General features: G+C 36.8%; 1 pseudogene; it reads left to right on the forward strand.

The window, feature by feature from the left end:
* The window catches only part of LOC115417654 (guanine nucleotide-binding protein G(q) subunit alpha-like), a 30,147-nt pseudogene extending 21,236 nt beyond the window's left edge, over positions 1-8,911 (forward strand).
* The last annotated feature ends 4,780 nt before the right edge of the window (positions 8,912-13,691 follow it).

Consider the following 13,691-nt stretch of genomic DNA (forward strand, 5'->3'; position numbering starts at 1 on the left):
GTTCAGTTCATCTCAGATGTGCATTATGGCAGAAGAATCAGTTAAAAAAAAAAAAAAAAAAAGCAAACTTCTTCACTAATGTATGATGCTTTTTTGTCCAAGTGGATGTTTAGGAGATTTCTCTTCAGGATCTTAGGCTGAAACAGTTTAGGAACATCTGGGTTAAATGGTTTCTGTGGTGAAATGGTCAAACTGGAATATTCCTGATGATATAGATATTGTTCTCTATTAACTATTGTGTACTTTATTTATTAGCTCTTTTGTATTGATATAAGAACCCTGAGCTTACAGTGGATTTTTCATAGTATAGTGCCACCTTATGGCTGCTTTTATGAACTGCATTAAAAGGCATAAAGTTTCCTAGTTAGTATCTAAGACTCTACTTTAGGTCATTTTATACTTTTAAAAGACAATTTCATGCCTTTTCCTACCAAAACTAGACATTTTCACTTGTTATTTGATCCTGTACTTGAAATCAATCAACCAAATTTATTTATACTGTGCCAAATCATAACAAAAGTCATCTCATGACACTTTACATTTAGAGCTGGTTGAAACCAGACTATTAAACCAATTTACAGACACCCAACAGAATATGAAATATGACAATGTGAATTAAAGGTCAAGTGTGTAAGATTTAGGTGGATCTATTTGAGGATCTAATTGATTATAGTATTGTTAATTATGGTCTGGTGATGTATAATCACAGAATAATAAGAATCATTGTGTTTTCATTAACATGCAATGAGGAGTTTATATCTGCAAAGGGAGCAGGTTATGATTCATGTTTCTACAGTAACTCAGGACTATCCTCCTCTTCTATTTTACTTACTGACACCTACTGCACCATATGGACAAAAGTATTGGGACACGTTGAATTCAGGTGTTTCTTTTCTAACAGGTGTCTGGGATGAAAAACAATAATGACAAATGTCATAGTTTTATATTGGGATAAATATCATTGCATTGGTTAGTTTGGTTTAAATTGTTGTCTATGCTTCCAAAATGCATCAGAGATGGGTTTTACTTCATCTCTCTCTATATTGATTTTGGGTTTTGTTTTGTTTTTTTATCCATGACCATGATTTTTTTTTTAATTTACTTTTTATTGTTGTTTTTGAGAAAAACATAACACAAATACAAACAATATTAGAACAAACAGCAAGGAGGAGTCCAACATTCAAGTAGCATTTAGTCCACACGTTCATCAATGTGCTCATATACCCATATTAATAATTGTCTTCTTTACGGTATAGATAGGCCCCCCGTAGGGGCACATTGTAACTATACAAAAACAGGCCTTACATTTAAAATATAAGTGAGCCATTTTAACCAATTTTCAGCGAAGATATCAATTTGCATCTCAGTTTAAATGTGATTCTCTCCAGAACGTGTATACTGTAAACTACATCAGTCCAGTCATTTATAATGGGTATGTCTCTCTTCAGCCATTTTCTGGTCAGGGCCTTCTTATTTGGTACCATGACTTTGATTTTAAAAGTTGTACCTCCTAAATTTCTGAAATATTTTTCCTGCTCTAACTGTAAATAGTCATTTTCACTTTAAGGAAGTATTGACTTTATATGTCGAATCAGCATGAAAAGTACATCTTACAGCTATAGAGGGTATGCAAGTGACGTCACTGCTAGCGGAAGTCACCGTGGTTACGCCCACTGAGTGGCAGAAAGAGGGAGATGAATAGCAGCGTTGGCTCCAGTACTGTCTAAACTCAAGAACAATATTCAATAAAAAAATGGGGAAGAGCTGTTGTGCGATTGATTGTATGAACAGGTTGGAAAAGCAGTCGGAGCTATTGTTTTACAGACACTGAAAGACAAAGAAAAGAGAAGGAGATGGATCCACAAATCCAGGAAACCAAACCTAGATTTGTGGATCCTGTTTGGTGTCAGCTAACATTAATTTATGCTGTATTTTTGGGTCAAATCAGACCTTAAATGATGTATTGTTTTGGCTTACGTTACTTCTTAGTAAAGCTCTTGGTTTCATGATCAGATCTTTCATGGTTTTTGTCTTCATTTTGTGATTATGAACCTTGTGCTCCTACATGATTTGTGAACTAACTTAAACTGCGGCTAACCTTGTTTCTCAAATACGGGAGTACTCGAGCATAAAGCTACGATGGCGTATTAGAAGAAAATAAGAAAATAAAAACACTTGTGACTACGGGTATAAAGTAATAAAATATGGGTATAAAACCCGTAATTTTATGATAATAAAGTCGAATAGAAAAAGAATCACAATGTTATGAGGATGAAGTCGTAGTGATAAAAAAAACTCATAATTTAACAAAAATGTAATTCATTTTTGAGATTAAAGTCATCTTATTCCAACAATAAAGCCATAATATTACAAGAATAATGTCGTAATTTAAAAACAGGTGGGGAAAATATCATAATTTACAAGAATAAAGTCGTACCCTGCTCGTCCACAGTAGTTGAAGCTCTCCCAGACAGCAAAGAGATACTGGGACGGATCTGGAACAGAATCGCTGACCGACTCAGCCCGAAACCACTTGGCAGATCCCTCCTGGTGTCCAAATGCACATCGGGCCAAAACAGATACTGCTCCGCGAAATGGATCTTCTGCAGAAACGGTCCAGCTCTGGCCCAGCTCTGTATAAAGTGGTTGATCTGACCTGGACGTAAATCTCCTCAGTCCCAGTAGATCATGCATATATTCACTGGGGTCAGTCCACGGTCTACTGTAAATGCACTTTGGATCAGCTGGTTCTGGGCCCTAGTTTTGGACCCTGGTTGTCAGTAATGATGAAACCATGTATATTTGTCTCAGGTAGAAGTAGCGATGATCTCCTACACCCTGGATGTCAGGATACGCGATTTCAGGTCAAATGTCAATATTTGTGGACCACTTGTTCTTTGGTAGCCGTACGGATCCATGTCGACTCCAGTTGTCCTTAATTTAATTTAATTTTTCACATTTTCCCGGTCTGGCGGTGTTTACTGCTATACTCCGTCATGTTGAGCAGGTTGGTTTTTGCCACTCTGTCTGACTTAGAGGGGCGTGGCCCGGGGGGGAAGTGACATATGTTGTGCATACCTTCTATAGCCATGATGTGTCCCAGTATTTTTGTCCATATAGTTTATAAACATCAATATTTTCTTAAAGTTTAATGGGGGACTTTTCTTCCTAAGTGAGATGTGAAGAAAGTAGATGGTTAGTTATGGTAAAAAGTATTATTTACAGTCAGAGCATGAAAAATATTTTAGAAATTTCGAGGTAGAACACTTAAAATCATTGTCAAGGATAACAAAAAAAAAAACAGTGTTGAGAGAAATTAAGTAAAAACTATTGGTAACACTTTACTTGAAGGTCTAGTTTATAATGCATTAAGCGCACATTCATAAGACATTATAATGCATTTATAATGCATTATAGAAGTCATTACAACAGTTTATGATCATGTACAACAACTTATACCAAGATTAATAAAGTATTATAAGTGTAGGCATAATGTATTATAAATTCAGCTTTCATAATGTTTTATACCTCCATACCAAAGCTGACAAGTGTTTGTAGGAAGAATCTCAAGTCCTGGGTTACGTAACACATTATCAATTGTGTATTATAACACAAGTATGATGACGTATGAGCAGTATCTGCTGGCTCTAAGTAAAGTGTAACTCAAAAATTATACATCAAAGTGTTCTGAATAACTCTTTATTTTGCAAAAACAAAACATTAAAAGAACAGAGACAGTAAATAAAAGTGTTACATGTTGCTTTATACATAAATAAAAAATAATGTGGCAGCTCTAAATCTTTGTTAATTCAAACACATACTTTTTCTTTTTTTTTTAAATAAATATGAATTCCCTAAAATAGATGGGTATAGGGACCAGTGACAAAACCTAACAAAAGTTCCCTACCTAAAAAAAAAAATAAATTCCTTCACACTGCTTTTGTATGGAGGTATAAAACCTTATGAACGCTGAATTTATAATACATTATGCCTACACTTATTCCTTATTAACCTTGGTATAAGTTGTTTTACATGATCATAAACTGTTGTAATGACTTTTATAATGCATTATAAATGCATTATAATGTCTTATGAATGTGCGCTTAATGCATTATAAACTAGACCTTCAAGTAAAGTGTTACCAAACTATTTAATTTTGGAAGCAAAGATAACAATTTAAACCAAACGATCCGAGGCAGGGATATCCCAATATCAAACTGTATTATGACATTTTTATCTTTATTGTTTTGTATCCCAGACCCCTGTTAGAAAAGAAACACCTGAATTCAACATGTCCACATACATTTGTCCATATAGTATATGTTTGTGGGCCAGACTTAATATCCCCTTAACTTAAAAAAAAAAAAAACATTCACAACAAATACTGGATGTATTTAATGATCATTTTTAGGAGAGGATGGGAGATTATCCTGTTGGTTGAAATATATACTTATTGATATCACTGCAACCTACATGCTTTAACACCAAATATGAGGCTCGTGGACCAAAACCAGCCCACAGGATGAATTTACAGAGTTCAAAAATTACACTGAAGATATTAACAGTCAAGGATGTTGAACTCATTTTAGTTCAGGAGCCACATACAGACAAATATGATCTCAAGTAAAATAATAGCATCATAACCTATAAATAATGACTCCAAATTGTCGTTTTGGTTTTAATATGGAAAAAAAAACTTTAAAAAACTACATTATGCCTATAAATAATGACAACTACAAATTCCAAACCCATTAAATTCTGAAAATATTTACATTAAAAAAACGATCCTTTAAAAACAGAATGTGAATAACCTGACTACTTACTGCATCAGTTAGAGTTCAATAACCTGTTCCAGCTGAAACATTATGAACCACTGCAGTACTTACCCATGGAAGGATCTGAACTATTACTTGGTTAAATCCAGGCAGTTACTTTTATTTGTCCAGGCTGTTTGTTAAACTCTAACTGCAGTAAGTGTCCTCTCATGTCTTTAACTTCAAAAAGATTGGACAATGCCAGTATTGATCAGGATCATCAGGCTTGTGACAGAATGGTTCAGGGAGAATGAGACATCATTTCCACAAATGGATTAGCCTCCATAAAGTCCAGACTCTAATTTGAGGTGTGATGAAGACCTGATGCAGCGGTCCGATTCTCCATCATCAATAATCAAAAATTAATGCAACTATGGATGGCAAAAATATGATGAACCTTATTGTGACACTAAATACGTGTTATGTGGCAAAAAAAGATGACAGTGAATGTCTCCTGAAATAAAAACTAAAGGTGGTGCAGTCAAATATTGCATGTGTGACTTTTTTTTGGGCGGAAAAAATTATTAGACCATCAAAAGTCATCAAATACAATGGTTATGCAATCAAGTACTAACTCCTGTGTGTATCATGTGACTAAAACAGACAGAAAAGAAAACATGGAATGCCTAAAAGCACTTTTTTTGTCAGTACAGTGCCATAGATATTGATGTAAGAACTGTAGTGATTTTGGTTATTATCAAGAAAATCCTGAAAAATGTCTCAATATCAGCTCTGAAATTAAATTCTTATGAGCTATTTTTGTTTTTATCATTATATTTACCCAAACAAATGTACCTTTACTTGTACCAGGCATTAAAATGACAAAAAAACTGAAGAAAACAAGGGTGGTCTAATAGTTTTTTCTGCAACTGTATAACACATTCTATACATTGTGTAATAATCCATTATAAACGGTGTGTCCTGGTCTTAGGTCCCCAGAGGGACGCCCAAGCCGGCCGGGAGTTCATCCTGAAGATGTTTGTGGACTTGAACCCAGACAGTGACAAGATCATCTACTCCCATTTCACGTGCGCCACCGACACGGAGAACATCCGCTTCGTCTTCGCCGCCGTCAAAGACACCATCCTGCAGCTCAACCTCAAAGAATACAACCTGGTTTGAAAGGAGACGGAAAAAACGACAGGGAGAGGGAAAAGAGAGGGCAAGCAAGAGGCCTGCAGCCACCCCTCCACCACCACCACCACCACCACCACACAATACACCGTCACTCCAAAAACACACTCGTCTGCATGAAACCCACCGCTGCTCAAACAGATAAGCGTCTCTGCTTCATACTCTACCAGACCAGTGCTCATGTCCTTTCTATGTCACCCCCTTAGCTCTTTGCTTGCCGGTTTGACTACTCTTTGCAAGAATGAGTTTGTGTTTTGCGGTTCTTTATAATTGCTCCTCTTGCACATGAAACACGCTAAAACATTTCAGGGTCATCCTCTCCGCCGGGAGCTGTTCTTTTTCCTCGTTTGGCTCCGAACGTGGCCCGTCGGGTTGACTTTCTTACACTACATTCTCACCAGTGCTCGTGTGTGTTTGAGGTGGGTACAGGGCCTTCTCTTGCTAGACTAAGCTTTTTCACGGACAAAGAGCTCGCTTCCCTTCTTCTTATTTAACCAGTGCATGATATAAACTACAGCATGAGAGCGAGGCGCCGAGACCTCAGCCTCTGCTCGTTTGCAAACGGTCACTAATGATGCGGAGAGTATATTGTCAGACAGCGCTGTGGTGGAGGGAGGTACTCGCTTCCCCCGGGGCCTTGAATTTGATTTTTAAAAACGAGCCCCGAATCACAGTCCACAAGCTCTGTTGAATGTAAATAAACTGTCCGTGCTACTCACACACAGTGAGGGTACATGTTTTTTCAGTCGACTTCGTACATTTTCTGAAACGTCAAATAAATTGTGACCTTTCTGGAGGTTTTATAAAGAACATTGAATCAAGTATGACTACTTTAAGGAACGTGATAACATACAAAAAACTAGAACACAATTGTTAAAGATGTGTCAGGAATAAGACCCAGTTTTGTTTTATTTTCCAAGTTTTTTCCCGCTGACATAAAACAGAAACTATAATGAAATCATAATCTAATTCCAATACTCTCATCTCCCCTATTATTTTGTATCACATTGCCAAATTTGAATCCCACCTTTTTCCTGTAAATACAGTGATAACGCCAGTGTCCTGTTCATTCATTCAGTGGTTCAGATACCAGTTGAACATCATCGGGCAACTGGCGCTTCATATAATTGCCAAAAGGAAGTGCGAGTTTTCGGATGTTGATGGCATAACAGCTCACGTTGTGGCATTCTTTCATGTCGACAGTTGTCTCAATCACAAATGTATTAGTACTGTGATTTTTTTCTTTTTCTTTTTGTTCCTACGATGGTGAGAATACTCTTCCTGTGCACAACGTGTGAATGATGATCGCAGATTAGCCTGGTGCAATAGCTACTTGTAGATGATCTTAACGCTTTTGCGCTGCCGTCTTAAGCCACAGGTCGGTCGTTCTCTCTTTAATCAACTCTGGTTTGCCATATTATTCGGCCAACATTTGATAAACTGTATTAGATAGCCGCGAGAGTAAATAGTTCGTTTTTGTATGTCTAATTTATCAATCAGATCTACGTATTGTTGATACAGTAAATGAGACTTTCTCCCTAGTTTCAGCCCAAAGTTTTTCCAACCTGAGAGACGGGAGGAGATTTTATACTGCTGTAAAATATCAAAACTATTTTATGGACAAGTGTTCTATCTTTCTAATAATACTTCATATATTTAGTTGTTGCAGTTCTGTTTTGAAATGCTTGACAATGGAAGAAAAAAAAAAAAACATTGTTTCCATTTCAGGTTTGTGCTTTATGCAAATAGGAAAACAAAAACAGACAAAAAACTTAGTGGTTGAATATTTACTGTTCGAGGATGCTTGCATTTTTTTGTAATTTTTAAGAACATGTGTTGGCTGTTGGTACCGATCCCATATCGTGTCTCTTGCCTGATAGTTGTTTAAATATTCCATTAAAGCTGAAAGTTGATAGATGGCTATTTTTGTCTTCACAATGTAATTCAGGTAAGTTTTCATAACTTTTCATCACAAGGGCTACTACTAGCAGCTTTGGTATGGAATGAAAGGACTCTATGGGTTTCATAGAGCAAAAAAAGGTGCAATTAATTAAACGAGGGAGGGCTATGAAGTAAGTGTGTGTTGACATCTGGCTGAGAGTGATGGCTGCAGGTTCGGGGGGGGGGGGGGGGGGGGGGTTGCAGCAGTCCACAGATACCTATGACATTCCTTAGGCACGTCTGGAGGCCGTGTGGCGCTTTGTTCACTTTGACCTTTCTTATTTTTGTTTTGCCTTTAGAGGAGGAGACTGGCTGATCTAGAAAAGAAACATCTGCAGCTATCTGGCCGTTACACCGAACACACCACCCTACGCTGCTCTGGTCGGATCTTCTCATTGGTAGCGTTGTTATGATTTGCTTCAGTATCGTCCGTGTTGGGAGTCAGAAATGAAAGTCAGAACGTCTTGACCTTTTCTGAACGCGCCACCATGGTCAGATTAAACCGTAAATGACAGGAAAAGGAGTACACATCCTACCGTGCGCTTTCTGTGTATCTCAGATGTTCTGCCAAATGTTCCTAAATCAAACCTTTTTTGGATTCTTCCAGAGGGAAACAGTAAGTCTGTTAGAGGACTGTACTGTATTAACGTCATGGAATAAACCTTATCATAGCCTAAAATATTAGCGTACAAATAAACTTACCGCTCACCTTAAAGAACGCAGCTCTAAGGTGGAATGTTGTCCCACATGAGGCGACACTATGAATGAATCAGTCCACCTTAAATGTCAGTGACGGCTTTGATCCTTCCATTTATTTTATTTTTAATTGTTTATTTGACAAACATTGTGCAGTCACACGATTGTACCACAGTTAGCTAAGAGCTCATTTACATCGGCAGTTAAACAGACAACAATGAATACAGAATAAAAAATATAAAAAAAAAACAGTTGACAGATCACTTAAAAATGAACCATAGATACAAATACAGCAATATAATATAAAGTTTTAAATACAATAATAACTGTAGTCTAAAAAAAATGACGTGTACAAAGCATAGATATTGAATATAAATAGTATTAAAAATATTCAAAGGCTCTACTGTAATCACAGCAGCATCTTTAAAAAGATCCAGCCCTGAGTGCAAAAATAAATGAGCTAAGGCACCTAATTATGATCACAGTCTCTCCACACCACGGTGGTGATTGAATCTGTAGCTGAAAACATACATGAACTAACTGTAACTACTCTGTTTCCGTCACTACTCATGTATGAAGCAGCATTAATACATCCATGTGGTTAAGGAACATCAGCTGAGTGAGCAGTCCTTTAAGTCTGTCCCAAGATGCATTGCTGTTCAGGCTGCTAAAAGAATTGACATGTCCGACCTGCTCCAGATGCTTCCCTAGCGCTTGCATCTCTACATCCACACCTGGCCTTAGATCTGCCCACATGGAGTCCAGTCCCTGTGGATGCACGTTAACCAAGGTCTGAACAGGGCCTCTCAAACACGGGGAGCTTTGACACATCTGGACCTTTCAGTGCACTTCTGAAGTACCGACAGGGTCAGATTAAACATCAAGGACAGGAAAAGGATTACATCCGACCATACTCGTACTGTGCATCTTAGATCAGAGGTGTCAAACTCATTCTAGTTCATATGATCTTAACTGGGTCGGACCGGTGAAATAACAGTGAAAAAAGTAAAATTACATGATGAAAACATTAACATCTACATCTAAGTTTCCTTAAAAATGTGAATAAGATGAACAACCTGAAATGTCTTAAGAAAAATAATTGCATTTTTTTTAAATATCATGCCTCACTTTATCATTTACACATTAGAGCTTACAGATCACAGCGGATCTACAAATACACAACATTAAGTAACAGGCTGAATATTGTTTAAAAAAAAAAAAGATACACTTAAGACATTCCCGGTTGTTAATATTTGTTCAGGTTATTCACATTTTTTGCGAAAGTGTAGTTTGTAAACGTAAACACATTCATGCAATTTGACTTTTTTAGAGCTAAAACAAAACTTTGCCCTATTATTTATAGTTATTATGATAGTATTTTACTGGTCTGATCCACTTTAGATCATACTGGTCTGAATGTGGAACCTGAACTAAATGATCATTCTTGATTTTTAATATCTTTAGCATAATTTTTGCATTTCACAAAGTCATCCCATGGGCCAGATTAGACCCTTTTGCAGGCCGGTTTTAGCCCACAGGCCTCATGTTTGACACCTGTGTCTTAAATAATCTGTCAGGTCAAACCTTTTTGGGATTCTCCTACAGAGGAACTGTGGAGGACTGACTCGTCTTCATACTCTCATGCAGACCTGTACATCGTGTACATAAAAAACATCTTATTTTAAGTGCCACAGTTTTACTATGAATTGGAACCTGATTGGAGATGTTTGACAAAGCTTTGTTTGTTCCTCCAGTCTGTGTGATGGGTTTGTCTCATTAAAAGGCCTTTTTGAAATGGTTTGATGATACAGTTAAGGATGAGATCCTCCGTCTCCACTAGTACCTGTTTTCCTGGCTCACTGAGTCTGGTACAAACAGACTGACAGCCTTTGGATCCACTACCAGGTTTCAGTGGCATGTTGCTTTGATCGCTGTGCCACAATTTTTCAGTTTTTAATGTTGGATCCGTTTTCACAGGACTCCCTGCCTTTTCCTAGCGCGTCAAGATCCAACATGGCAGATATAGTTGGACAGAGACACTACCAGTGATTAGAGCCAACACAGGAGCAGCTGGGTCATCTCTATCGCTATCTCAAATCCTCTCTGTTGCTTCTTTTTTTTTTATCTACATAGAGTGTAATTCGTTTTGTAATTTTGTACGACAATCCAGTACAAAACGCTGTGCCAAGCAAAATCAAATTTAAAAAAAATATATCAAGAATTTGTCATTCGTAGTAACTTAAGCCAGATCGTTTTGGTAGAAGCTTGAAAATTTACCTTTATATTACAGATTTTCCTACTTTCTTTCCCCAAACGTCAATAATAATGTATTTATTGAAATATTTGCCAAGTGAAGGTACTGATCCGGGCTGTGTATTAACCCTGGTGGGTATACTAGCATCCAAGTGAATGACTACACAGTGTGTTTACTCCACTTCCCCTGACTGGATTGGACTGTGCATTCTTTCCCTGGGTCAGAGCCACTGAATCTGCACCACTGCAATGGGCCTGCATTCATGCAATTTAGACGTCCATTCAAGCGCGCTCGTTGGTACTCTGAGGTCTGTGTGTATGTGGGTGTGTGTGCGTGCGTGCGTATGTATATGTATGTACACTTTTGATGGCTATTGCTTATGCTTGAGATCCATTCTGAGTAGAGGGATGGATATACAGTGATATTAAAGCTATCTTTGCATTTTTTTTGTGTGTGTAAGGTTGACACACCTTAACATGTGTATTTAGGACCACTTAAAATGACTTTTTTTAAAGAGTTCAATAAACTTTGTGTAGTGGTGTACAAATTGAAAGTAATGTATTTTTGTTTGATTTTTTTTTCTTCTTCTTTTTCTTTTTTTTAGTATACCAAATGTAAATTATGTACAATGAGTGTGCCAATCCCCTTTCTTTGTAAAGCCAGACTCTTTAACAAGTGCCAATGTTGTGAAAAATCAGAGGGCCTGTGAATTTCATGGTCCGGTTTTTAAAACAAACACTACTACGTATATGATTAATTAACAAAAAAAAAAAAAGGACAGTTTTATTCTATATCTTAAGATTAATGATGAACTGCTGTTTTTCAGATTTATTGTCATTTTAATTGCATGTATTTGTCAGGTTGGGGACGGTGTGGGTGGGTTAGGTACTGTATTCATGCAGCACCCTCATTAAAAGGGTCTCTAATGGTTATTGATTTACAGTATTTTAGCCATATTTCTCTTTTGTATGTTTCATTTCAACCACTGTTGCCTGAACCTCATTCAAACATGAAAATGATTTTCATAGCCTTCTCCTTTAAATGTTTTAAATTGGAATAAAATATGTTCCTATACTCTCTTATTGCATCCTTGTCGTCTTTCTTTTCCTGTAGAAAATGTACATAGTTTGATTAAAAGCTTTATACATTTCTGCCCAGTTTGAAGGGTTATGCCTTAAGAATGTTGGTGCCAACCTGAAGTAAAAGCTGGATGGAGCTGTCATGGTGAGTTTTTGGACTGATGTTAAGTCAGGAGTTGTTGCATTTTGTTTTTTTGGAGCTGGGGTTGACCTGGTAAAATGATACATCAGTGTGATGAGCTATTTCTAAGCAGAATCCATAATGTCATTTCATAGTTTTCTAGTAATTTATTCACCACAACTAATGAAGCTGTCTGCTGTAGAGCAGGGGTGGGAAACGTACGCCCTGTGGACCAAAACTGGACCACCATAGGGTCCAATCCGGCCCGTAGGACGAATTTATGAAATGCAAAAATTATACTGGAGATACTAGCAATCAGGGATGTCAGACCAATAAAATACTGTAATAATAACTTACAAATAATGAGTGCTTCAAAGTTTTCTTTATTTTACTGCAAAAACTAAAATGACATGAACATACTTACATTTACAAACCATTTCACAAAATATATGAACTACATGAAATGTCTTAAGAAAAATAAGTAATTTTACCAATATTCTGCCTGTTAATGTGTTTTCGCCATTGTTGATCCACTGTGATCTGTTAGTTTTACTATACCTGTTCTAAATATAAGCTGAGGCATAATATTATTAAAATTCTGTATATTAAGCTTAAGAAATTTCAGGTCATTCATGGTTGTTTATGTTGTTCATACTTTTTAAAGGATAGTTTGTAGATGTAAACATTTTCATCATGTAACTGTTGTCATTCTTTATAGGTTATTATTGTTTTATTTTACTGATCTGACTCACTGTAGATCCTATTGGGCTGTATGTGCCCCCAGAACTAAAATGAGTTTGACAGCTGTGGCACAGAGCAACCAAACTCTGCAACTGAGCAGTCAATCAAAGCTTTTTCACCATGAAGTCTTATTGATGAAATAACACTTTACAGATGGACCACTTATTTAAAACTCCAAATAACAGACAAGAGTGACTCCTAAAATGTCTGAAGTAAGTCTTCTTTTGAAAGACATTCAATGAAAGACAATGGGAGTCTGGACTTTTGGAGTCCGCATTTAGTGCCTGTTGGTGGTATTAAACATACATGTCCACTGGCTTCACTCAGAGACACTGTCCTCACCCCTTGTTTAGAATATTGTACATTAACACCCACAGGTTACACTTCACAATACCTGGTTCACATCTAGATAGATTTTGGAGGTGAGCTGTTCTTCCAGGGGATTTCAGATACTTCCCCAGTATAACATTCAAAGCCATTTGAAGGGAAAATGTGTCCTGAGCACCAGAACTGGACAAAAGACCATTTCAGTCCAGGACACCACGTCCTCAAAGGAAACTGTGGAGTAAAAATGCTGATCGTTCTTGCCTTGAACTCTAAATATAGCACTGAAACAATTAACCTGTAATAAAGAGATAAAAAGTATATACAAAATATAAATTAGATAGAAGGACAGACAGACAGATATCCACCCTGTTTAACAATTTCAAACTAAGTTAGTCATAGATCTTTGAGTAATCAATATTTAATATGAGTGAATCTGCTAAACAGAACTTTTTATAACAATGTCAGATACATTATCAACAAAACATATTTACTGGACAAACATGGATAAAAGCACTTTGACTGGATAAAAATTTGAAGAGTGTAATATAATATGAAGAATAAAGTTTGGAGTTGGAGTTACAGTT

Source organism: Sphaeramia orbicularis, chromosome 4 (genome assembly GCF_902148855.1).
Source record: "Sphaeramia orbicularis chromosome 4, fSphaOr1.1, whole genome shotgun sequence".
Classification (NCBI taxonomy): domain Eukaryota; kingdom Metazoa; phylum Chordata; class Actinopteri; order Kurtiformes; family Apogonidae; genus Sphaeramia; species Sphaeramia orbicularis.